The 25,314-nt window shown below is 35.6% G+C and overlaps 1 long non-coding RNA gene across 1 annotated transcript; it reads left to right on the top strand.

The window, feature by feature from the left end:
- Positions 1–308: 308 nt before the first annotated feature.
- Positions 309–17,515, top strand: LOC113942931. Its single transcript, XR_003526116.1, has 3 exons — positions 309–318; positions 460–462; positions 17,422–17,515. It is a non-coding gene; the product is annotated as an uncharacterized LOC113942931 (long non-coding RNA).
- Positions 17,516–25,314: the final 7,799 nt, after the last annotated feature.

Here is a 25,314-nt window from a genome sequence, read left to right on the forward strand (position 1 = left end):
TGTGATTTTACCTTTAATTATATCTTAACTTTAATTATATAAATATGAGGTCTCTAATATGAACTGAACATTTGTGTTTCCTTCAAAAAATCTCTACATACCACGCCTATAAAGCAATGTGCGTTATCCTAGCTAGAGATCCCATAACAAAGCCTAGAATCTAAGTTAGACTATTGAAGAGTAATCTGCTTGTGTCTACCTGGATCCTTACTGCCTTTGCTTGTCTGCACCCAAAGGAGTAAAGGAAAAACCTCACCCTTACTAAATAGCATCCGAAGGCTTGTTAGAAATTTTGTAGTACCTAAAATGACTGTAAAGGTGTAGGCCAGTGAAATGAATCCTGTTAAATATACAGTGTGTCATAAAGATAAAAATTAATGTCTTATCCTATGGACTGTTTCTACAACAAAAGAAAACTCACTTCTGAATGTGAATTCATTCTGTCCTAAGATGACTCAGCTTGTACAGTCCAGCATTTTGTGATGGCATAAATAATTTTGTGTAAGTGCCTAGAACTGAAGGGACTCCTACAACTAACTTGAAGTAAGCATGCAATTTGGGTTCATTTTGTAGGCTGTGATGCAAAATTATGACAAAATTGCTTTCGCTTTTGATACTCTAATACAAGTCCATAACATGGTATAGGATTAAGAGTGGCTAGTTGCCTATATAAAATAAGCTGTATGTAATATTATATGTGTTTTGTTTTTGCAGTGCTCTTAGCAAGTCACAGTTCAAGAGACTTACCCTAGGGTGAGGAGGAGGAGGGGTCATTTTTTTCTAAGTGTGATCTTAAAGGACAAACAAAAAAATACACTTTGTATTTACATAACATATATGTACGATTTTTAAAATATTTAAGAACAGAAAAAATATTATCTGAGTGGGAGCAGAGACTGAGTTCACTGGGGTAGAAATCTAAGCTGAAATGCTGTTCTTGAAAGAAAGGAGAATTAGTATTCAAGACCTTTATTACTCTCTTTCTTTTAATAATATGTTTTATTCTTTCAGTGGGAATGGTGGTGAATATCTTTATAGCAATGTTTATAAATATGATTTGATAATTAAAAAAATAAAATCTACTTTATTACATTCGCTAAAAATAATTTGTGGAATACAAACAAATGTACAAATGCTGGTATTAAAAGCATCTGCTTCTCTTTTAACTGCAATTTCCGAAATCCCTTGGAATATATTAAGTCAGTTTTCTCCATTTTGCTGCAACGGAGAGACAGTCACTATTAACTTGCTACTATCTAGAACATACCTTAAAAGAAAGAAATTACTAAAGTGGAGTAATTGCTAGCTTTCTGTAGTATTTCTAAATTAGCTGCATATAACATAAATTCCTGAGATTGAAATTATAAAGCTATTTCTTCATTCTCAAAAGGAAAATCTTGTAGGCAGCTGAAAGCTCTCTTTTCAGGCAGACTTAAAACTTCCGAAGAGAAACATATTGATTTGAAAAATGAGGTAAATATTTTTCTTGTTTTAAAGAAAATGAGAAATATTTAAATACATACACACGATCAGTTGTTCACTGAAGCCTTTGCACATGTATAATTTAGCAAAATGGCTGCATATCTCTTTTTGAGAGGATGCAGAAAAAGATTTTTCTATTGTAAAAATCCCTTTACTTCCTCTCGTCCCGGAGAGATATTGAATCATAATGGATTTCTTTTGTGAAAATAATCATGGTTGAATTTGGGAGGCAGGAAGCATTGTTTGTAAACCTCGGTTGCTGCGTGTGTCACTTTCTTGTGACTAGTATAACAGTAGTGGGATGTCTTCTGCAAGTATTAGCTGCTCTGAGGGGAAAACATGCATACAGGTGTAGACTTAGTAAGCGGATGTCATATTATATTTTTTCTTCTTTTGCACTCTTCAATCATACATATCATTGAGTCCAAAATTGAAAAAAGAAACCTAATATGCTGAAACTGGTGAAACGCTTTGTAATCAAATGGAACAAAACAGGAAAATTATGATATAATTATTGATAGCATAACAAAGGTGAGACATCCTTGTTCCCAAGGGATACAGAGTTTTTCGTAGTCTGACATAATAAAGCAATGGAGTGGAAGTAACAAGATTCACAGATGCTAGGTAGGGTTTCAATAGCCTGGAGGCCCCTCGTGGCTGAAGATTTGTCAGCATTATCTGAATACCAGTGATTTGTGAAATAACCAAGTTAATTCTCCACTCAAGCATTTGCTTTTTAAGGCAAAGTTTGCTTCCTAAAGGAAGCAAGGAGCAAGGTGAATATTTTTTTTTCTTTTTTTCACCTTAAGTTTAATGGTTTTATAGATATGGTATGGCAGAGACAGTAATATCCCCTTTTACTGCCCATCACACTTTTCTGCCTGCATCATATTGTTATTACTGCCAAATACTAACAATACTAAGTTCATATACTACTACTGTCTTGATCAATATTGATTACTACAAAAAAAGAGGCACTGAATCTGTTGAAAGAAACCCTTGATTGTTTATTATACATTCTAATTTGTACAACTCCTAAGCACAGAAAGTTCAGTGAAAACAAGGTGAAACATAACTAGCTAAGAAAGTTTCTCTCTTAAATTGGAAAAGGGGAGAGGAGAGTGGATGAAAGCAGGAAAGAGGATGCCATTTTTTCTATCAAGTATTGCGATTTTGAAATAACTCTTAAATCATTGAAGTGAAATTATAACAAAACTGTAGACCATGCTGCATGTCTGAAACAATTGACTAATTTCAGTATATGTAATGTATAGCCTCACCAAGGAGGCTGGGGTCTTTTCCTCAATCTCTTTCTCCACTACTAGAAAATCAAAATAGGGGCCAAACCCAGAAATTCTGACTTGACAAAATAAATATAATAGAAGTGCTTAGAATATTGTCTCTCTTAAGTACATAATATTTTGTCTAAGCAAATATTGTACATAAATATATAAGTTTGCATTTTGTTCTCAAATTTGCATGTGTATGTTAAAAGTTTTATCGTAAGATATGTGAATTAATAATATATTCTTAAAAATTTTGAAAAATTGTATATAATTACACAAAATCTGATAATTATAGTTATAAACTATATGTCCTTGAATCTCCAGGATTTCTCTATGGAATAAGATTGCTACATTGATGTGTTAACCATTGCTGCTGAAGAAAAACTGGCAAATATATCTAGTCAGACAAGTTTTAAACATAATCTTTCTCTAAAAAAATTATTCTTTTATCTGTTTGTTTTGTCTTTGAGAGCATTCCATATAGCAAATTGCAGTGTAAAGAGAGAGAAAACTTTTTATGTATTCCTTTTACAAAGAAAATCATGGGTATTTTAGTTTCCAAACTCTGAAGTAAATATTTAGATCTAATTTTTCACAGGTAGATAGTTAATTACCACAGATTAAATGAGTTAGTGGGGAATGAATGTAAAATTATAGCTGTGTAACATTTGGTATGCAAAATTCTGTAGGGACCTACTTCTGAATATTACATAAATGTTTTCAATTCAGGCACATTTAAATTATTTCAATTTAAGATATTCTATTAAACTTAACAGCTGCATCATTTCTGGAATGAGTCTCTACAGGCTCATCAGTCTGAATAAAAAATTCAGATGACCATTAATTATCTTGAATAAAAACCTGGCAGTCCCCTTTTTTACTCACAGTGAGACAGAACAGCTATATTTGATTAATGACAAACTACAAGACACAAATACTATGTCATCATAACAAAGATATGCTTCTTGACTATCTATAGTAAGTAAATTTAAAAAAATGACTAGTTCTTCCGTAGAATCCAATTTTACATTTTCAGTTTGGAAGATCTTGAAGCATTCCTTGATTAAGTCTGAAGAAGGTCTTTGGTTTTCTAATGGGAATGTACTTGAAACATGTGGGATCCAGAAACATTGTGTTGTAGTCATCATAACAGTGAGAGGAACCTTCAGATTAGAGCTCAGCACTTCCTAGCTGACTGCAACCTAGGAACCCACTAAGAAGATGCAAAATTCACATCTTATTTTAGTGTCATGGTAATTTAGAAAATAAAGGAAGAGCATTGTCTAGTTTTTTGCTAGTTTTATCTGCCTTTTTGTACCTGCATTTGTATGCCATTCTTCAGGTATGTTTAGAGCTTGCTTAAAACCTGAGTGTCATTTTAATTCAAAAAAATCCCAAAAAGCTTCACTTCTGCTTCCCACTATTAAAAATATTTCATTAGTGTTTTCATACTCTTAGTAGGTAATGTTCCAGGACTTGCTTTAAAGGGTACAGGACAAATAGGGAAACTGTTTGAACTTTTTAATGTTGAGAACTCACTTCTCACTCTAGTCTCCTTAACTGGTAAAATTTTAGCTTATACTATGCTTGTTTTTTACATCATGAAGGGCATGTCACCCAAAGAAGTTTACAAAAAAGAAAAAAAAATGTTGAAATTTAAATGAATAAAAATGACTAAAAAGTACCACTGTAAAAAAGCTATCACTGTTATGTATGATTATAGACATCTCTGTCCAATACAAAACTTCTATAGAGGAAAACAATCCAAACTAGTGTATGCAAAAAGCAGTCAGTGCTGTCTGGCCTTGGGGACAAGGTCCTGGACTGCTTTAGTTTGGTAGTATTAACATAATATATATGGTCATCTGTGTGTGAATTAGAAATTATTGGTATTGAAGGTGATTTTAACTACATTTTTGCTGTTGGGATGCCTAAATTACACCTAATTCCTATTTCAGATGGCATTGTGGTGGCCTGAATCTCACCTCAGGCCAAAACAAGAATCATGCCATGTGTCTTTTGTTAACAGAATGATCTTATGTCTTGTCCTGAAAGGCAAATTTTATTTCATCGTAGTAAATGTTCCTGTCTGAAGGGTATCCTTTATTAGTTTTGTAATGAGATAGCAGTCTCTGCACTCCCTATATTTCCTATGAATTTGGCATATAGTAAATAGATTGTTTAGAATCAACCATATTCATTAGTTTTCAAAAAGCTGTTTTCTTTTAAAGTTGATTATCAGAATAATTAGCACAAAGAATAAAATAATTATGAAAAATACTATATAATATTTCTCTATAACATCTACTAAATTATATTCCCTCCATAGTAATACAAAAGAAAACAAAGAAGAGAGAGATTCAAGTCTTGTTCCCAGAATAATTCTCTACATTTAGAGGTTTGGAGTTTTTATAGTTCTCTTTTTTTTTTTCCTTTTTATTTCTTTTTCTTTTCTGAAATAACAGCCATTTTCTGAAAATTTGGCTCAGGGATGTTTTAAGATCAAGAAGCTACCAAAAAAAAAAAAAAAAAAGAAGTTATCTTTTTATAGATGTTAACAAGAAAACACTCAAAACATCCAAGAAAATATCTATAAATTGTATGATAAAACACACACCACACCCCTTGAAAAAGTTATTAAAACCTTGAAAATTTGTGAACTATTGTAGAAATACAATAGCCATACACTCCTTGGTTTTACTAATATAAACAGTCAAATGCAAAATACTTTTTTATTTTTCTTGAAGTTTTCTACTATCATTTGTGAGCTTTTTTTTTTTTGAAAACATGATGAAACATTTACTTACCTGCTTTATAACAGCCCCGCAGAATAGGAGGATAATCAGGAGTAAGGCTACAGCTAGTGAAACTGTTTCTCAACAAATTCATGATTACCTGAGAAAATTGAAATAGAATGGCATTCCCATTAAAGTCTTCACAGATTTTGGTTTCAACAGGCCACTCTTGTTTGGAAAGTTACATGGGGAAAGTATTTGGTGCATATATTCAGTAAAGAGATTTATGATAAAATAAATGGCTTTAAAATGGTTACTTTTAGCAAAAAAACCAAACAAGTGTCCATATTTTTGTTACAAGATATACTCTACTAAGAAGACAGAATAGGAAAACTACCACAATTTTATTCTAAGGAAACACTGAAATCTATAGTAAACTGTTCAAAGAGAGCTATCCTTACCAGTGGCAAGTTTAGAATGTTCATAATGTTAAGTTTCCTCTTTTTTTCGCAGAAGAAACACTCAGCATAACACTAAAAAAATGACATTAAATAGCAAAAGTACATTACTTGTTCATCTGCATATAATCCTCTCTGTTTTTATTCTTTTAGATATGATGAACCAATACACATCTTTGTTCTCAATCAGCATAGATTTTTCCAAGTATTGAACTCCTGCATTCACAGTTTGTAGCAGAACTTCTCAAACAGAAGAATATACAGTGGTTTTGAGTTGACATGAGAGGTAAGAGCATGTCTAAAAAGAGTGTGTAATATTAATTTTATTTATTCATTTAAGCTAATGGCATGAATTCTGGACCATAGTTTTTTGAAGGTAGGTTTGTAAGTCAGCTTTGATTCTTTTGGTAGAACAGTTCTTCAGGGATCCAGCTTTTAATGAGTTTTCTATTGTTGCCCTTTTTATCTTACTAAGGTTCTTACCATTTTTAAATGTCCTTAAAACTCATGTATTTCAGTAGTACAACAGAAGCAGTTATGCAGCTGTGGTTTCCAAGCAGCCTCTTTTGCATTAATTGTCTGTTGCATTAATTTTTTTTTCATAGTCAAGCAGAGGGGTTTTTTTAAATGTGTGACCTCTACAGTGAAATGTCTTGTTTTCAGAACCTGTTCATGAAATAATTGTCTCTCAGCCAATATTTGCATTTCAACAGCAAATTATCATCCTTGTGTGTCAGTTCCCATATTAAAAGAAAAAAATTACAAGAAAAGCTCTTATAACTTCTCAGATGACTTTAAGAATTGTTAACAATTTGCAGCTATGCTGAAGTGTGACATCTCAGTTCAAGGCCCCAAAGGCTTTACAGCAGTAATTGTAACATATAGCATCTAAAGGTCAGGGTATATTTCATGAAAGCCCATTGATGACGGCTGTCATTACAACTTCACTACCAAGAAAACTGTAGTTATGAAGGCACTCATGGGGAATAGAAGCCATTTAACTACCAAAGGTTTATTGCTGATGCTATTTTTACATGTTAGTTCTGCTTACAGAAAGGCCAGTGACCAAGATAATTCATGAGAATGTCTGTTAATGACTGACAGGTCCTGCTCTTATTTCAGCTTAAAATTAGCCAATTTAATTATTCAAGCACTAGAGGTGATTCGTTACAAGGCAGGCAATAATAGAAGCTATAAGATACATTTCTTACAGAAAGCTGATAATCTGATCAATTATCTCAACAATTTCTAAAATAGTCATATGTGAATACAGAATTTGAAAGAAATCCAGTGAAGGTTGATGCAGTTCCTGTTATGTCTGGTCAGCAATCCAATCAAAATTCTGTTCCGTACTTGCTTATAATAACAATAACAACCATGATTCTTATAATGACTATTGCTATGAAAACTACAATTATTGTACTTTCACTTTAACAGTTCCTAAACAATGAGAGAGAAAAAGGTAAAAGGCATGCAATCACCAATGCAAACCTAGCTTAGATGAAAGTTTCAGTAATGTTGGAATTTTTCCACCTCACTATTTTAAGGGTGCTTACCAATGTTTATTTCTAAATCCTCTATTGCCTTATTGCCTTAATTGCATAGATTTTAGTACATAAAATGGTCTTTTTGTAATTCCACAAGATGATTCTTTTCACTGCAATAATCAGCTATTATTCCTGTTATTGTTATTATTTTGACTGTTGTTTTTATTATTATTTCAAATGTTGGCATACTACAGATTTGGTTCTAAATTAACATGCACATGGAATTTTCTTTTGCTTCAATTTTCCTGAGCTCGTAATCTCAAAAAGAGTCTGAAGTGACTCATCTACCCTGTCTTCTGAAGGTATCACACATAGTCTTCCTAGTCTGTATTTCTTATAATAATTTTAAAAATCCTATAGTATCTTTGTATTCTTTTCTGTAGCTTTGCCTGTGATGGTGATTCTTTCCTCTGACTTGTAACCTGTATTTTTTGGGTAGCAAGTATTAAATAATTCTAACAACTTTGACATGATATAATATATAGAGTAATGAGCAGAAATTTATCCTGGACCAATTTGGCAAATCCTCATAATTAAACTTCTCTGGGACCTGGCTAGATATCCTTTATTTGAGGCTTATATCTTCTCTATCACTTTTTTTCTTTAATACATCTAGTACAATATAGTTTTCAGCAACAAAATGCTCAGCTTCTTTTCCTTTTTTTTTCATCCTTTTGCAAGGCATGTATAATTTGTCACTTTCCTAAATGATTGTTTTTCTAAAAAAAAAATCCAGATACACTTTTTCATCTTTAAATCCCCATACAACACTTGGTCCTCTTTTTATAATGTCTTACTATCATTAAAATCATATTTTTCACTTAGTTTTGCTACAGTTTCTAATCAGTCTGAGTAGGAGCCTACCCGTTAAATTTCTGAAATCTCTATGGATGAAGCAGTCATCCAGCTCCCTCCATTCTTAGCCAAAGGGGAAAAAAATTAGGGAACAAATCAGGGTGTGTATTCCTCTAGTGTGCAATGAGTTGCTCCCTCTAAAATGCATATTTTTCTCTTTTGCCTAAGGAAGCACAGACTAAGATTAATCTGCAAGTTGGGTAGTTATATTTGGTCTGGTGAAGTGCACCCTTATCTTTCACAGAAGCTAAGACCACAAATTATTAATTAATTTATTTATTTTTAAAATTTCTCTTAATATTTTTATCGCCACCTTATCAGGAAAGAAAAACTTGTCCATGAGATTTTACTGCATGTAACAATATCTCATTTTCCCCTGATACTTTTGACTTAAAAAAAAAAAAAAGACATCCCCCCAACCCAAAAACCAGGAAAAAAACAATCACAAACAAAATGCCATCAATTTTTATCTGAATGTCATTCTCACATCTTTCTGAAATATATTTGAATAATAAATGATTTCAGACCATGGACATGAAACATATTTGTAAAAAGCATTTAAACAAAAATTATTGTAGGTTATATACCTGTCTCTTTGAATTCTCTTATCATTGCAGACAATGATAAAATAAAGAACAAAGATGACATAGAATTTTTCCAAAAACTCCTATTGTATCTGATTCATTTTGGTACAGTTTTAACTCAGTAGTTAAAGCATAATGTGCATTTTCCTTTTCTACTCCATAGAATTTCTGCCAGTAGTGGATGGCATTTTATCAATTTAAATGCACTTGTAATCCAGGAACATTACCTGGGTTTTGTTTTTTTTTTGATATCCTAGTCAGTTTACATGCTGAAATTTTTAGTGCAGCTTTAAGCCACCAGATAGACCTCCCAGCACTGTAAAATTCTTCCTTCTCATGAGAAAGTACAAGATTAGTTTAAATACATTCAATTGATGTAATTTCAGAGCACATACACTCAGACTATGGGCAAATCCACAGGTCTACATTTCGTAAGTCACACATCCTTTTCCTGAAGAAGATTGGCCTTTCATCTTTCACAGAATCTTTAAGGTTGGAAAAGACCTCCAAGACCATCAAGTCCAACCTTTGACCAAATATCCCTGTGTCCACTAAACCATATCGCAAAGTGCCACGTCTACTCATATGCTGGTTTTGGCTGGGGTAGAGTTAATTTTCTTCACAGTGGATGGTATGAGGCTGTGTTTTGAATTTGTGCTGAACACAAAGTTGATAATATAGAGATGCTTTTGTTATTGCTGAGCAGTGCTTACACTGAGCCAAAGCCTTTTCTACTTTTCGTACTGCCATGCTGGCACGAAAGTTGTGGGTGCATGGGAGACTGGGAGGAGACACAGCCAGACCAGGTGATCCCAACTGACCAAAGGGATATTTCACACCATATGGCATCACGCTCAATATATTAAGTGGGAGGAAGAAGGAGGAAGAGGGGGAATGTTTGGAGGGATGGCATTTGCTTTCCCATCTTTGCACGTGATGGGCCCTGCTCTGCCAAAGGTGGCTGAACACCCGCCTACACTTGGGAAACAGTGAATCAATTTCTTCTTTTGTTTTGTTTGCGTGTGAGGCTTCTGCTTTCCCTATTAAACTGTCTTTATCTCAACCCACAAGTTTTCTATATTCTCTCTTCAATCCTATTGTTGAGGGAGGCAGTGTGTAGCTGCATGATACTTGGCTGCTCGCTGTTTTCAGAATACTTCCAGAGATGGAAACTCCACCACTTCCCTGGAAAGCCTGTTCCAATGCTTAACTAATTGCATAAATATAATTATTTTTCTTTTTTTTCCCCTTTTTTTGGTGAGAAATATATTTAAAACTGAAAATATAAATTATCTCCACTCTTCAAGCAATACTTATGGATTCTATTCTTTTTTGGTGTTTACCAATTAACTAAATTTCTCAGTCTGCTTTGTAAATTGTAATCACTTTGATTAATAACCTCATCTTATTCACTAGTTTGTTTTCAACTTGCTTTGGCAAAGGATTACGTGGTGCCTTTTTTCCCCTAGATCTTTTAAAAAATCAAGCACAGTTTGTTTATTTCTTACTATATTATTTTTATTCCTGTGGTCTGATTGCCTGAAGAAATCCCTCTGGTCATCTTCAAACATATTTTGATATTAATATTGTTTGTCTGTGCATGTCTCAAGTTCTCTAGACTGTATCAACAGCTCGTGTTTCAACTTTTCATTAACATCTTTATGTGATTCAGATTCTCTCTACAGCTCTACTAGTTTCAATACAGTTTCCAGTTTCTTCTTCTTTATCTCATCCAGATGGTGTAACATTCAGTAAACTGTTGGACCTTCAGGTTAAGTCTACTCTGCAATTCTTGTTTTACAGCATCCCACAGATCTCGTGTCTTTCAGAGTTTTCAAATTAGATAACAAAAAAGCTTTTGCAAACTTACTAGGTCCTTAATACCTATCATTTTAAGGTACTAACAGACTTTCTGGGTACATTTCTAGGTATATTTTTTCTATTTCTAAGAGCACATATCACATTTTCAGTAACATGATCAGTATGGGTTTTCTTTTTATTTGGTTGTTGTTGTTTTTTTCACGCAGTCCTCAATGTTCTTCTTTTCTTGATTACAATCTGTATGATGATCACATGAGAGAGAGGTACCTCTAGTATAAAAAACTTGACATTGTATACACTTTTCTGGGATTTAGCATACTTTTCTGTTTATGTATTTTCAATTTTTTTTTTATTTTTTATTTTTATGTTATTTGAGAGAGAAATCTTGCACCAGATAGAAACTAGAAAGGCAGTTATCAAGCACTATTTGGAAACTTTCAGAATTTATATTCTTTATCAAACATGCTCAAATTTTATTTTGTAGTAATAACGAGCAGTTTATGAATTAGATGTTATTATCACTGTGGAAAAAAATTTTCACTAACTTGGGCATCAATGATTTTTAAGATTTGCTCACTGTGACCAGAACAGATGTAAAAGGTGCATTATCTTCCCTGACAGAAAAATTATAAAAGAGTATGTCTAACTAACTTAGGGACTCTTGGTTATTAATGTACAGTTGCAATCCAACAATAATAGGAGTCTATCCACTCTGAAGTATCTACCCACATCTGAGGTTACTTTTCATCAGAGTAGGGTGTATTGTAATTAACTTAGACTAATTTTAATTTTTTTTTGTCCTTCAAAGAAACTGCTTCTGAATTGCAGCTCACTGCAAGTAGGCTTGAGAACTACTTTTATATACAGACATGTACATGCGTATGTGTATGCATATGTGTATGTGTATATATACTTCCCTTATGCAACACATTTCCTCTTATGTCTTAAAAGGAATTAAAAAAAACCCAATCCAATCTTCTTACCAGTGAAGTTCTTACTACCATTTCTCTGTTTGTCCAATCACCATTCATTTACAGTAAACAGCAACTTAAAATTGTCAAAATTTTCTGTACATTTTCTATATACAGAAAAGGACAAATGTGAAACTAGAAAAGTAAACCACTTTTTTTCATGCATATAGGCTCATAGAATCACAGAAATATTTAGTTTGGAAAGGACTTTTAGGATCATCTAAATAATCTTTTAACAGAACTGTTACATTAAAAAAACAGACAAACAAACAAAAACATAGTCTTTTTACTGAAAATAGTTTTCCTTAGAATCCTATGGAGTTTGATTAAAAAACCTGTTCTGAGAATTGCCAGATAATATATTTGGGTGGTTTGACCTTGGCTTGACGCCAGGCTCCCACCAAGGTGCTATATCACTTCTCTTCCGAGTCAGACAGGGGAGAGAGAATAAGATGGAAAATGATTTGTAGGTTGAGATAAGGCAGTTTACCAAAACAAAAGTGAAAGAGGAAAATAACAAGGTTTATTCTCTACTTCCCATTAGGAGGCAATGTCTGGCCATTAACTGGAAAGTAGGGCTTTAGCACACAGAGTGGTTGCTCAGAGAGCAAATATAGTACATAAAGAATGCCCTCCCCTTCCACCTCCTTCCCTTAGGTTTTATATCTGAGCTGACACCATATGGCACGGAATGTCCCTTTGGTTAGTTTGGGTCAGCTGGCCTGGTTGTGTCCCCTCCCAGGATCTTGCCCACGTTCGTGGGGGGGAAGGGGGGTGGGGTGGGGATGGGGTAGAGGAATTTTGAGAGACAGCGCTGATGCTGTGCCAGCACTGCTCAACAGTAGCCAAAACACTGGTGTGTTATTAACACCCTTCCAGCCACCACTGCAAAACACAGCACTGTGAGGGCTGCTGTGAGAAAATGAACTCTATCTCAGCCAGACCCAATACAGAGTCAGTAACAGTTTTGCTTTTACATTTCAAAACTGCATACCAAATAGTTATTTCAGGGTCATAGTATGTATAAACCTTTCAATTAATCACCTTTCAATTAATCACAGGCTGTCATAAGGGTACAGTCTATTCCACTTTAAAGAGCTACACAAGCATTTAAGACACAATCATATTCTGTAGGACAGGGGTGGGGTAAATAATTTAGTAATGACTTCAGCGTTTCTCTTGTAAAACAGTGTCTCATCATCTGTATTTTGTCTAAAATTACTTCTAGAAGAAAACCTTTCAGTGAAAAAAAAACCCTTTGCATAGGGTCAAATAGATACTTGCACTGTGACATAGTTTATGGGTGTGACAGTTCATTCTAACCCTCCTCATTTTTTCTAGACAGGACATCCTTATATCCATATAATGTCACCACTCTTTCCAGATCTTCAAATCTTAGAGATTTGTTGAAGAAAGGATTCTGAGCTATAGATCATGTCTATATCATAATAGTATATTATTTAAAAGGTCTTGCCCTTTGAGGAGACAATCTCAGTGATTGTTTGATTATGACTAAGCTCTTCTTTCATTACAATCTTTCACTTTTAGCAACAGTCAGAACTTGTAATTCCAAATGCCTTTTAAAGGTTTCACACAAGGCAGAGTTCCCAGTAAGTTATAAAGAACTAAATCAGATTTAAGAATATATAAAATGTATTAAAGTTGTATAATACAGTCTTTATGGATAAAAGTGCTTGTGTACGATTAGGTTTGTTTTTTGCTTTGATATCTTTCTCTAGACACTTTCTATTGTAATTAAAAAGTCATGGAACCCCAATGAAGTTCCCGCTGACTGGATGTCTCAGGTTAAAGACAGTGTTAAAGGAGGTAGGACCTTCTTTGGATTTATTGTCAATTTAAAAATAAATTATGAGACTTATGAGGAAGCAGTAGAAACGAAATAACAGTTTTTAATAAAAAACAAAGGGCAAAACAAAACAAAAGCAACACCAAGGGAGGAAAATATATCCCCCAGCAAATCACTCTGTTCACTTCCGTTTTGCCGAGCCGGCAGAGCAGTTTCGCTGCAGCCACATGGCCCCGGCAGTGGCATCTGACACAGTGGCAGCGGCGAGCAGGGGAATCTGGCTGTGCCAATTCCAGATGCCACGGCGGCGGGCAGGTGGCTCTGGCTCTGTCTGCGATGTGTCGGTGCCCCATCGGGGCGGAGGGGGAGCAGGCGGGAGGCGGCAGCAGTGGCAGGAAGGAACTCCGGTGCACAGTGCCAGTGCCAGCGCCGGCGGGGCGCGTACTTCTCTTCGAGCGAGGGCTGCGGTCAGAGCAGTGGCTGGGTGGCTCCAGGGGTATCCCGGCGGCGCGGGAGGTGTAGTCTGGGAGCCGCACGGGCGACAGAGGAATGGCAGAGAGCGGCGGGCGGTGGCTGTGGGTCTGCGGCGTGGGGGGTGACCTCCGGGAGCCAAAAATGGAAATGTAGGGACTTAAAGAGGATAGTTGCCTGTCTCAGTTACTGTTTAGGCCACAGAAGGACTTTGCCATGAGATAAGCACAGCAGGGAGTGACAGGATGCCACGAACTCCAGGCCTGGTGAAGGCAAGATCTGATTGGCACATCCTGGGTAATACATCCAGACAAAAATACGCACAGTGGTGAACTGTGTGCAGAAACAACTGCTAGTACGTGTATCACTGGTCAAAAAAAGATCACCCCAAATTATGGGACATCTGTGACCACCAACAATTGAAGCTCCCCCCCCCTCCCCACATATACCTCAGGGCATACTGCAACTTGGATTGTAAAATAAGCCACCACAGTGGGAATTTGAGATAAGGTAAAGATGGTACTATTGTCCAGGTGTTATCTCAGACCTAGAGTGAGGTTAACAAAGCTTTGGGACAAGAATGTATCACTGATAATGGACACAAAGACTTCAGAATTTATGGGCCACAAGAAAAGCCAGCTCAGCAATTCTGTTGAAATCAACTTGGTGTAAAGGTAATTCCATCGGGGGACATCACAACCCACCAACTCCAGAAACCCATTGACTCAAAAGAACAAAAAGGCTCAGCAGATGGACTGATTAGCATTAAAAGACTTTGTAGCCAATGAGCATTAATTCCTTTGTTAGCTAAAATCTATAAATAGTGAAAATTTTTGAACAACCTTGGGACATCCACCACTGAGAAATGTGGGGTGAAGAAGGACCAATGGGATGCGACTGGATCCACAGCTGGTGGCTGTCTTTTCTCTCTCTCTCTCTCCCCCCCTCCCCCCTCTCTTTTCTATTTCGTCATCTATCTCACATTCATAGTTAAATAAAATCTGTATTATTGACCGGCATATAATGTCGTTTGCACCTTAATTCGGACAGAAGCAACTCTCAATAATCGGATCTTAACAGGAAGTCAGTGGCTTCTTGTGTACTTGTCAGCAGTAGACATTAGCTAAGTATGTGGCTTCCCATGTGTCAGAATAGGAGATGATTTCCTTCTTCTACAGCACAGTTTGTTAAGTATACTTCGTTAGCTGCTTATTATTGCTGTTATGAATAACTCTACTGTTACATTCTGTGGCCCACACTAGTTTAGTTATATTATGGTAATGACAAAAAGTCATCCAGACAAGTTATTGAGGTATTAGTTGGACAATACTGCGATACATTTAAGGCAGCCTGCAAGCAGGAGCAATAACAGTGGTCATAATCAGTATTCCTGTTTAGATAAATTTATAGTTAAAATACATTCAGTAATTGACTTTTTATTTTGCATGAAGTTTGAGAAATCTGTTGCTATTGATGTCCTTAAAAATACACATTTAAAGATTGTGTTTTAAATAGTACAAATGTGCTTTTCAATGTAAATCACCTATATGCATAGTTTAGATGCCTGACAAAAATTAGACGTTTTTAGTTTAGCTTTATGTGTGTATGTACTTTGTATTTTAGGTGTGATGTAAATTTTACCTTTGAATTTAACCTTAAGTAAGGAATAACTGGAAATTGCAATTTGTATTTCATATACAAAGGCATAGAAAGATACACATATGGAGATATGCACAGACAGCAACATACTTAGAAATTAGAATCTTTGAATGTTCTGTGGAGTAAAATGAAAACCAGATTGTGTAGTATAGCCTGGATGTCATAATACTCAGTAAAGATATGAAAAAGCTAGTACTTTATTTTGTTTGTTTTTTTCTTTCTTTTTTTTTTCAAAAGGTTTTTTTCTAAATGATAAAGTTGCATTTCTATCAAGATTTCATACTAAAAATTTTAATTACCTCAACTTTGAAATATTATAAGTGAAAAAATATCATCATATGTGCCCTTTTGTATATTTTTTTCAAGTTGTTGCAAATGTGCCTTCATTGTATTTTATAGAACCTAACACAATGCAGTCTAGGGTAAAAGTTAATGACTTTTTGTGTCACCTAAAGAAATTTAAAACTATGATCTTACTTTTCCCTCAGGCATTTTAAGACTTTTTAATAAAAGTGGATTGCAGTTTTTCATTTTGTTATTAAAGCACCTGTAGATGAAACATCTAACTTTCTTATGTTGCCTTGGGAATTGTGTCTGTAACACATTTCCAAAAGTTGGGTTTAATGTATTGAGCTATCTAAATTGCTTTGTAAATATCACACCAGATACTGTGTGACAAGGAGACAGAAAAAACCCACATATATACATATTTTTCACTGAAAAATACTTTAGTGTCTTGATATTTATTTCTTCTGTGAGAACAATATTGAACAACTCCTTAATTGATATTTACCTTATTTCTCATTTTGGAAGTTATTTATGTTCATGGGTCAATGACTGGTTGTCAGTCAACTTAGCTCTTACACATCTTCACTGTATTAAAAATTGACAGTTCTTTATATGAAAGTGGTGAGGCAAATAAATCATGGGCCTTTTAATTAAAATAAGATAGAAACATAGACTACATATTAAACTCTATTAGCAATTATGCAACATATTCCTACTGATTGTTTCCCTTACTGATAGCAATAGACTTGATTGCTGTAGTAGTATTTTAAATATTAGAAGACTTTTGATTTGTTTTTCATTTGTGTAGAAAGTTACTTGGAGGGAATGACCAGGCCAAAACCCTCTTGAAAGAAGAGGGATATTTCACCTTAACATGAGAAGCAATGTGTACCTCTTCAAGGAGAAAAATTTTGTGGGACATAAGCAAAAGATAGGGAAAAGTGAGAGTGATGGACTGAAAGGTCAGTAATGTCTTAAACATTATCAAAATCATAGAAAGACTTTTTGTCAAACTGCAAGGAAGCAACTGCCTGTCTGTGATCACCAAAGCCTGACTGGAATTTGGACTGTGAAGGGGGACTTGAGATAAGACTATTATCTAATAATCTCAGATCTGAGAAAAAGTAAACAAGTCTCAGGAAAGAAGAATGTATCTGGGTTAAGAATCAGCCCTAGCTGGGCTCAGTGCGTGGTGGAGGAGAAGGGTTCTGGGTGTGTGATGGCGAAATGTCTCCACACCAAACTGAAGAAGTAAATCCCCCCACACACACTCCGAGAAGACCACATACTCATGTGACATTCTTGTGAGAGGCAGCTGAGAATGGGTCACAAAACAACAAGGACCCCCAAAGTACCCCCCTGATTCATTCCTGAGGCCTTCTACCACAAGAGGATTGATCCAAGTGAAGTAACAAATCCAGAACCTGTCACAAGAGAGTGCAAAACTTCCCCCCCAGGCCCAGGGGAGGTGCATTGGCATCTCCTGAACGTACATTAATCCACTGGACTCTGTGGTTTGTGGGACCCTCACCACCAAGAAGACCAGAAGAACCAGACTGACAGGACAACTGCCAAGTTACACGGAGTGGTGATATGTTTTCTATTTTAATTTCTCTATATCACTTTCTTTCTTCACCCCCACTGCCACCCCTTTTTCCTATTTCTTTCTCTCTCTCTGTCTCACGTTTAGCATTAAATAAAACCCATACTATTGACTTTGACATCTGATCTCGTTTGCACCTTAATTTGGGTAGAGACATTTCTAATAATTTTAATAACCAGATCATAACAGTGAGTCACAGCTCTGAACCAGGGAGCATACTCGTTATGTAGAGGTCAAACATCTTCAGCTAGTAAAAGGGGGCATAAACAGAAGCTTTCTAGGGAATAGGGAGGTCTTTCCAGAGCTTGCAACTGCTCAGCTGTCCTCTGAGCTGTTTGGAACTCAATCTGGAAAAGAGAAATCATGTTGCACAGACACAGTGGGCATGGCTAGACACTTCAAGTTTTCATTATCTGAAAAGCTTATAATCTAACAAAATGTGACTCCTTGACTCTTAGGCCTCTTGATTTTCATTGAGGAATTTCTTTAAGGCAGAACCATGCCAAAGCTTTGCCTGCTTAGGTTTTCTCCAACAGATCCTTTTCTTGATGCCTTTGAGACCAGAGCTTGTGATCAGCCCAAATGTCTTCAGGCTATAATAGTAATTTCTTCCAATTCTTCCATGATTTCTTCTGCTAAGCAGTTTAGGAAACTGTTAGGGGAGAAAAAAATGCTAGTTTACTGTTTAACTTTTCAGGAGGTATAAACATAGCCCATTAATGATCAACAACAGCTCTTGGTGTTCAACAATATGTGGAGCTTTGAATTTATGGATACCCAGTCAATCAAAATTAGGTTTTCATCAGCTTTTTGGACCAGTAGTCTTTAATAAACTAAATTTCTGTGTTGAAATAAGAAACCTATTGCAACAGGAAAGGTTGTCACAATATTTACAGAAAGAATTCTGTGATAAGACTTTCACTGAGAGCTAGAATCAAAGAAAAACAACTATATGATCTTTCTTCAGGTCATAATTTTTGTTAGTCTAGCAAGCCTAAAATGCTAACAAACATATAACTAAAAATCAAAAGCATAATACTGATGGTTGGTTTAACTAACACAAGGTAACACAAGAAAAAACCCCTTAATTTTCAGAAGCAAATTAAGATGTAAATTTTAAATATATAAGTAATTGAATTGATGATTTTTTCCCTACTAAAATTCACACTTTCTTGTTCCTTTTGCTTGGGGAGACCTTGCAAGGTAAGTAGCTTCATTTTTTTTTCAGTATGTTTAATTATTAATATGTAATCATTTTAAATTAATAAATCTTTTTTTTTTTCTTTTTAACCAAACACCATCTTATAATATTTGGGAGTTATACAAATAAGTTTCTAATTGTGTGATCATGCTCTTGTAAGATATTTCAATAAAAAGATTTTGGAATCAGACAGTGTCTCAATTTTCACTTCAAATCTATACTCCATATGCAAACAGTGATGAACCCTGATATCCCACTGCCAATGTCCTATCCTAGGCCTACTTAAGCTAACCCACACCTGGACCTTAGTATTGAAAAACACATCTTCTCTTATAACTCATTTATCCACAGTGTAAACCCTAAACTCTTGGGTTTTGCTGATATTTGCAACTGATTTTCTGCTGATATACACAAGTTTGAATGTTGTATTATTAGCTTACTGAATTGAAGCTGCTGTTGATGGGGAAAGCTTTGAAAGCTATGATGATTTCATTGTCTTGCCTATACACATACATATCTGGAGCACTTTCACATATCACAATAAAGGCAGCAATAAAGTAAGATTGGAAAAAAATGTTAATCTTACTATGCTTTAATTTATCTCCTCATGCTGGCACCATAACACAAAAATGTCCTTTTTCTTTGGCTGTGTTACAGGTCTGCTAGACAACTTTGGTCAAGTCAGTTTTCTTCTTTGGCTCCTGTTCCCCTAGCCAATGCAGATAATGATCCTGACCTCTTTTCTAAAATGCTTTGAGAACCTTGGGTGAAAAGTTCTCCCTAAAAGCATAGTAGTTTTATTATTATATCCATTATATAGTTACACTATTCAAGGTCAATAGACTTATATAGCTGAACAAAAATGAGATCATATGACAATGCGGTAATTGCACTCAAAAGTACCCAATTGAATGTTTAGTCCAAATGAATCCATATTTAGTATGGTTTCATATATTGTTGTTGAAAATTTGATGCACTGAATCTTGAACTTCCTTTGATTACTATTCTGCAGTGAGACTTTCTCAAACTTTTTAATTCATTGGTTGCTGCCCCCAAGGGATTAATACGGATTGGATAAGAAAGGGATGACATCAACTGCATATAATGAAATTCTATCCAGGATGTCCAATATCTTTACACCTTCAGCTCTGTTATTGTGTTGGATTCTTTGACTCATCTTTCCCAGAATTATGGTAAAAAGGGAGGGCAAAAAGGGGCACCATTGCCTTTTGCTGCTAGAGAAAGTAAAGACTTCTGAGTGGTATCCATTATTCCTTACTGTAGGCTCCAATACAATGTCTTTAGTTAAGAAAGTTTTAGACTATTATGTGAGACTCTCAAAACTTTCATCAAATAGGTTCCTTTCAGCCAATCAAATGGTCCTTCAGCATACAATGGTAATAAATATATACCTCCTCTTGCTATTTCTATTTTACAATGATCTCTAAGTTGAAATTTGTGCATTTTTCCAACCACTATCATGGCACCTTACTGTTATATCCTCATTGATCCTTCACTCTTCCAGTTGCTGTCATTGCTCTACTATTCAAAACACATACTGTCTATTGTCTTACTTTAGAAAGTTAATTTCTTTGGTACTGGACAAGATCCAGGAAAGCTGTCAAGTAAAAACTTCAAGATAGGTCAGCAACTGTCTAGTGCCAGGTTGATGTCCTGAGCTGAGGTTTAAGAACAATGTTTAGTCCTTGGGATTGAGTTTCCAAACAGCTACTTCCGTTCAACTCGAACATGTGGTTCAGTCGTGACAATGTAGGAAAGAGGTAAGGTAACTAAGCCAATGTTCTCGGTCTAAGTTCTAAAGGCATCTTCTTCACATCCTGTCTATAATTTTCCTCTACAAACAAAATATTCACCTTTTAAATATTTCCCTTAAAAAAGAACATATTACACTAAGGTCTCTTTTTAAATCACGGAGTTTTATTCTTTTCTATTTGTTAGATTTGGGGTTTATTTTACTTTTCTGTCTTCTGGAGTATAAACATAAGATAAAGGTGAGAAGCTGTCCAAACTTATAAACAATTAGAAATAAGGTGAATCAATAATGAAAATTAGTGTTATACTTTACAAACTGTACAAAAATTGAGAGGGTGTTGTTTTGGTCCACTACCTCAGTGCCAGGCTGTTTGAAAGGTTCTGCTGGGTTTGGCTACAGTAGAGTTAATTTTCTTCACAATGGCTAGTATGGAGCTACATTTTGGATTTGTGCTGAACACAGGGTTGATAATATAAGGATGTTTTTGTTATTGTTGAGCAGTGCTTACACAGAGCCATGACCTTTTTTACTTTTTACACCTTCCCACCAACAAGCGGGCTGATGGTTTATGGGAAGCTGGGAGGAGAGACAGCCAGGACAAGTGACTCAAAATGACTAAAGGGTTATTCCATACTATATGACATCATGCTCAGTATATAAAGTGGGGGGAAGAAAGAGGAAGAGGGGGAAGATTTGGACTAATGTCATTTGTCTGCCCAAGTAACCACTACATGTGATGGAGCCCTGCTTTCCTGGAGATGGCTGAACACCTATCTGCCAATGGGAAGCAGTGAACTACTTCCTTGTTTTGCTTTTCTTGTGTATGTGGCTTTTGCTTTCCCTATTAAACCCATGAGCTTTCCAGCTTTTACTTTTTTGATTGTCTCCCCAATCCTGCTGCTAAGGAAGTGAGCGAGTGGCTGTGTGGGCCTTGGTTGTTGTCTGAGGTTAAACCACCAAAAAGATGAAGTTGGTTTACAGTGAATAAATATGTTTTACAATGGATTTTGTGTACTTTATTAAAATGAAAATGAACATGGTTTTCCGTGATGTTACTGGCAATTGTAACTGCAAAATTATTTGACTACATAATTGTTGGCTTTGCAAATGAATCACCTTGGCAGTCTGTAATACTTTCAGTTTATTCTGCTGCTGGAGGTTACATAGTTTATTTTAAATATAAGTGGTTTTCAAGAAAACGAGGCTTTGGTCATTTTGTATGCAAAAAGGCATAGTAGTGCTTGATAAATTAAGAACCCAAGCCATCAACTCATACTCATACTCAGAAGAGCTGTTCTTAACTACTCTTTGAATTCCAATAAATTACTTGTTTCAGCAGTCTGTACTAGAATTCAGGCCTTATAAAATATTAGGAGAAAAGAACACCCAAAACAAACCCGAAATGAAAACTCACCTAATCCCATTTTATTATCTTTATTTTATGATTCTTTAGTTCCTTTTTTCTCTTACAGGTTTGCTTCCAAGGATACACTCCCAACAAGTGGAGGTGAAGAGTTTTGCATTACGATGAACCAAGTAGCTGGACTCTAAGTGGGTAGTGGAAAGAGTAGAGAAAAAGTGTTCCTGGTGAATATTCAGGTATTCAGCTACCAGCTGAGAATCCATCAGTTGTTGTTTTGCTCATAATTCTACTACAATGGCAAATCAGAAGCAACTTGATCCAAAATTGCAAAATATCGACATGGAAGAAAAGATTAAAAAGAAACAAACAAACCCCTCTACTTTTCCAGTTCAAACAGTAGAGAAACAGATTACTAGGGAAGGGAGAATACACTTTGACATTTCTGCTTATGAATTATACTGCTGTGTCATTTAGTGAATAATTAGCCCTACAATCTTTTACTGTTCTTCAAGAGTATAATTTGTCATTTATCAAATAAATTATATTGAACTGTGTACCTCTTTCAGATGCTGTGTTAAACTGCTATATACTTTGATTATCAAAGACGATTCTTTTGTTTTTCTTCATTATTTTAGTTACAAGTCTTGTATTCAAATAATTCACTTTTCAAAGGCTTGTTCAAGTGTCTAATCACTTGATTTCAATCTGCGATATTGCACTAATACTATGAATTAAATACAAACAGAACTGTGAGTATTGTTATCATAACTGTTGGAGAAAAACATTATAATCACAAGATCTTTTTCCTACCAACTTTAGCAATCTATCCATCTCTCTATCAATTAGTGGTTTTTAGTTATATGTTGCTTTGAGAAATAAGTATTTAGTTCTTACCAAGAACTGACTTGTACGTGAAGAATTCCTAAAGCCTTAATTATCAAGAAACTCACAAGCTGTTTCACTAGTTATCATCCCTGTGTTCAGCCATGTTATTATGTTGGCAGAGGTATTGGAATCACATACACACAAAAGTCAGTGCTCGAAGCTCTGCTTTGCACATCTCTTTAGGAAGGTGTAATTGTAGCCTCAAGAAATTGCCCACACTACTGAAAAAAGTAACAATTGTAGTAGTATGACTGGTGAAGTAACAGCTCTTTTTGTGGCTCCTGGGAGAGCTCCCACTGAAAAGACACTTTCACTACTCTTTCAATAAATGTACTCTGTGATTCCCTTACTTTTGAATTTCACAGTTTCATTGGCAGGAAGTAAGTAGGGCAGTGTGATTGCCTCAAAGATCTTTGTTGGCACCAAACTCGAAAAGTGTTTCTGAACTCCTTTGCTTGACTTCTGTCTGCAGCTTTCTGTAAGTGATTATGCTCTCCTCATGCTATTTGTCCTCTTTTTTTTGGTAAACCATCCACATTAGGGCTTTCAGGGTGCCACTGCAGAAAAAGAAATCTCAAATATCTTTGGATATCCAACACAGGACCCTTCAAAAGGGCCTGATATTCAGAAGAGTTAGGAACATTCTCTTTGAAGACCTAGAGACTCTAAAAAATTTTGATTAAAAGTATAAATTCAGATGTTACATTTCCTAAAAAAAATGAAGCACCACTGTTTTCTTTCTTATTAAGTGTTGCAGAAGATCAATAGAATGCATCAACCCATTCAATCTTCAGAAAGAAAACCACATGAACTCTGTATAACAGAGGTATTTCTAATATTTCTGTTACATACAGTTCATTCCACTGTGCAGGTTGTACCTCAAATTCTGTGTTCAGTTTTGGGACACTCACAACAGAAAGGACATAAAGGCACTTGAGTGTGTCCAGAAACAGAGCTGGTTAGGGGACTGAACTACAAGTCTTATAAGGAGTAGATGAGGAAGCTGGGGGTGTTTAGCCTGGAGAAAAGGAGGTTCAGGGGGAACCTTATTGCTCTCTGTGACTACTGTAAAGGAGTTTGTAGAAAGGTGGGGGTCTTCTTTCAGGTAACAAGTGACAGGTTGAGAGGAAATGACCTCAAGTTGCACCAGGGAAGCTTTAGATTAGATATTAAGAAAAAATTCTTCACAGAAAGGCTTGTCAGGTATTGGAACGCACTGCCCAGGGAAGTGTTGGAGTCACCATCTGTGAGGGATTGAAAAAAAGTTGTTAAAGTTATTACTGGCTCAAAATAACTCTGTGTGTAAGGGAAGGGGCAGATCGGGTTCTGCTAAGGTGAATGGTGCTCTGCTGTCAAGGTGCAATGGTGCTCTGCCCCATACTCTGCCTCCTTGCGAGCCACCGGTGCAGCTGTCAGTCACTGACACGCCTTGAGCATGGCCCCACAGCACACCTCCTGGAGCCCCTTACTCAGCCCCAGAGTGGCTGACACACTGGAAGTCCATTCTGGTGGGGTGGGGAGTGGCCACAGGAGTCCAGAGCAAATAAAACATAAGACCTTCCCATGGTCACAGCTCTACTGTCCTTGGATTTGTCGTAGCTGGATCTACTCTGGATATAAGGTGGTAGCTATAATTCTTTCTTTCTCTCTCCCTCTTTCTTTACTTCTTCTTCTCTTAACTTTCCTTTTTTGATATTTGATAACTTAGTCCTGGGTGGGTTGGAGTCTACTAAGTCAATGCCTTGTGAAATGCTTTATGTTGATTGAATGTTTGTTTTAAACTTTTACAAAGTTCCCTTATTTTCCAAAATTTGACAGTAAAAATGTGTTATCTTGACCCCCTGAGAAGCGTCATAGCATTTTCCCCATGTGTGGCCTCATGGTATAAAAGAACTGAAGGCCTTTTAAAAAAATCTGCCAGGTAGATTTTTGGAGCCTTGTATCTTTCTGATGTAAAACCCCTTCAATGAGCTTGTGACAAGAGCCTCGAATCTTAGACCATTCCCATAAGTCTTCAAAAAATGTGTGGATTTGTTATTTGATGACATGGTTTAGTGGTGAACATGGTGATGGTACTAGGTTGATGGCTGGACTTAGTGATCTTAGAGGTCTTTTTTCGATGATTGTATGAGTCTATGATTTTAATGATAAAAAGAGATTTTTTTTTTTTTTAATTGCAAGCTCTCCAACCAAGTGGGTAGGGCATTACAACAAGGAAAAATTGAAAAAGAATTAAACTGCTGAGGAATAGCTACTGTAATCTCACACACATTTTTTCAAGGCTTTTCTGTCTTACTCCATGATCTTTGGCTTCTAGACAAAGAATCTTCTATTTAATTAATTTAGTTGTTTAATTTATATCCCTGTCACTCTTTTCATTTAAGCTGCCTTTTGAATATTCATTCTCTTATTCTACTTTAAAAATCAATGCCCTTATTGAAAACTCTGATCTGCTAGTGGCTCAGTCTCATAGTACTGCATGATGAACAACAGATCTTCAGCAAAATTGTAGTGTCAGTTCTCT

This window comes from Corapipo altera, unplaced genomic scaffold (assembly GCF_003945725.1).
Source record: "Corapipo altera isolate COAL_440 unplaced genomic scaffold, ASM394572v1 0, whole genome shotgun sequence".
Taxonomy (NCBI): domain Eukaryota; kingdom Metazoa; phylum Chordata; class Aves; order Passeriformes; family Pipridae; genus Corapipo; species Corapipo altera.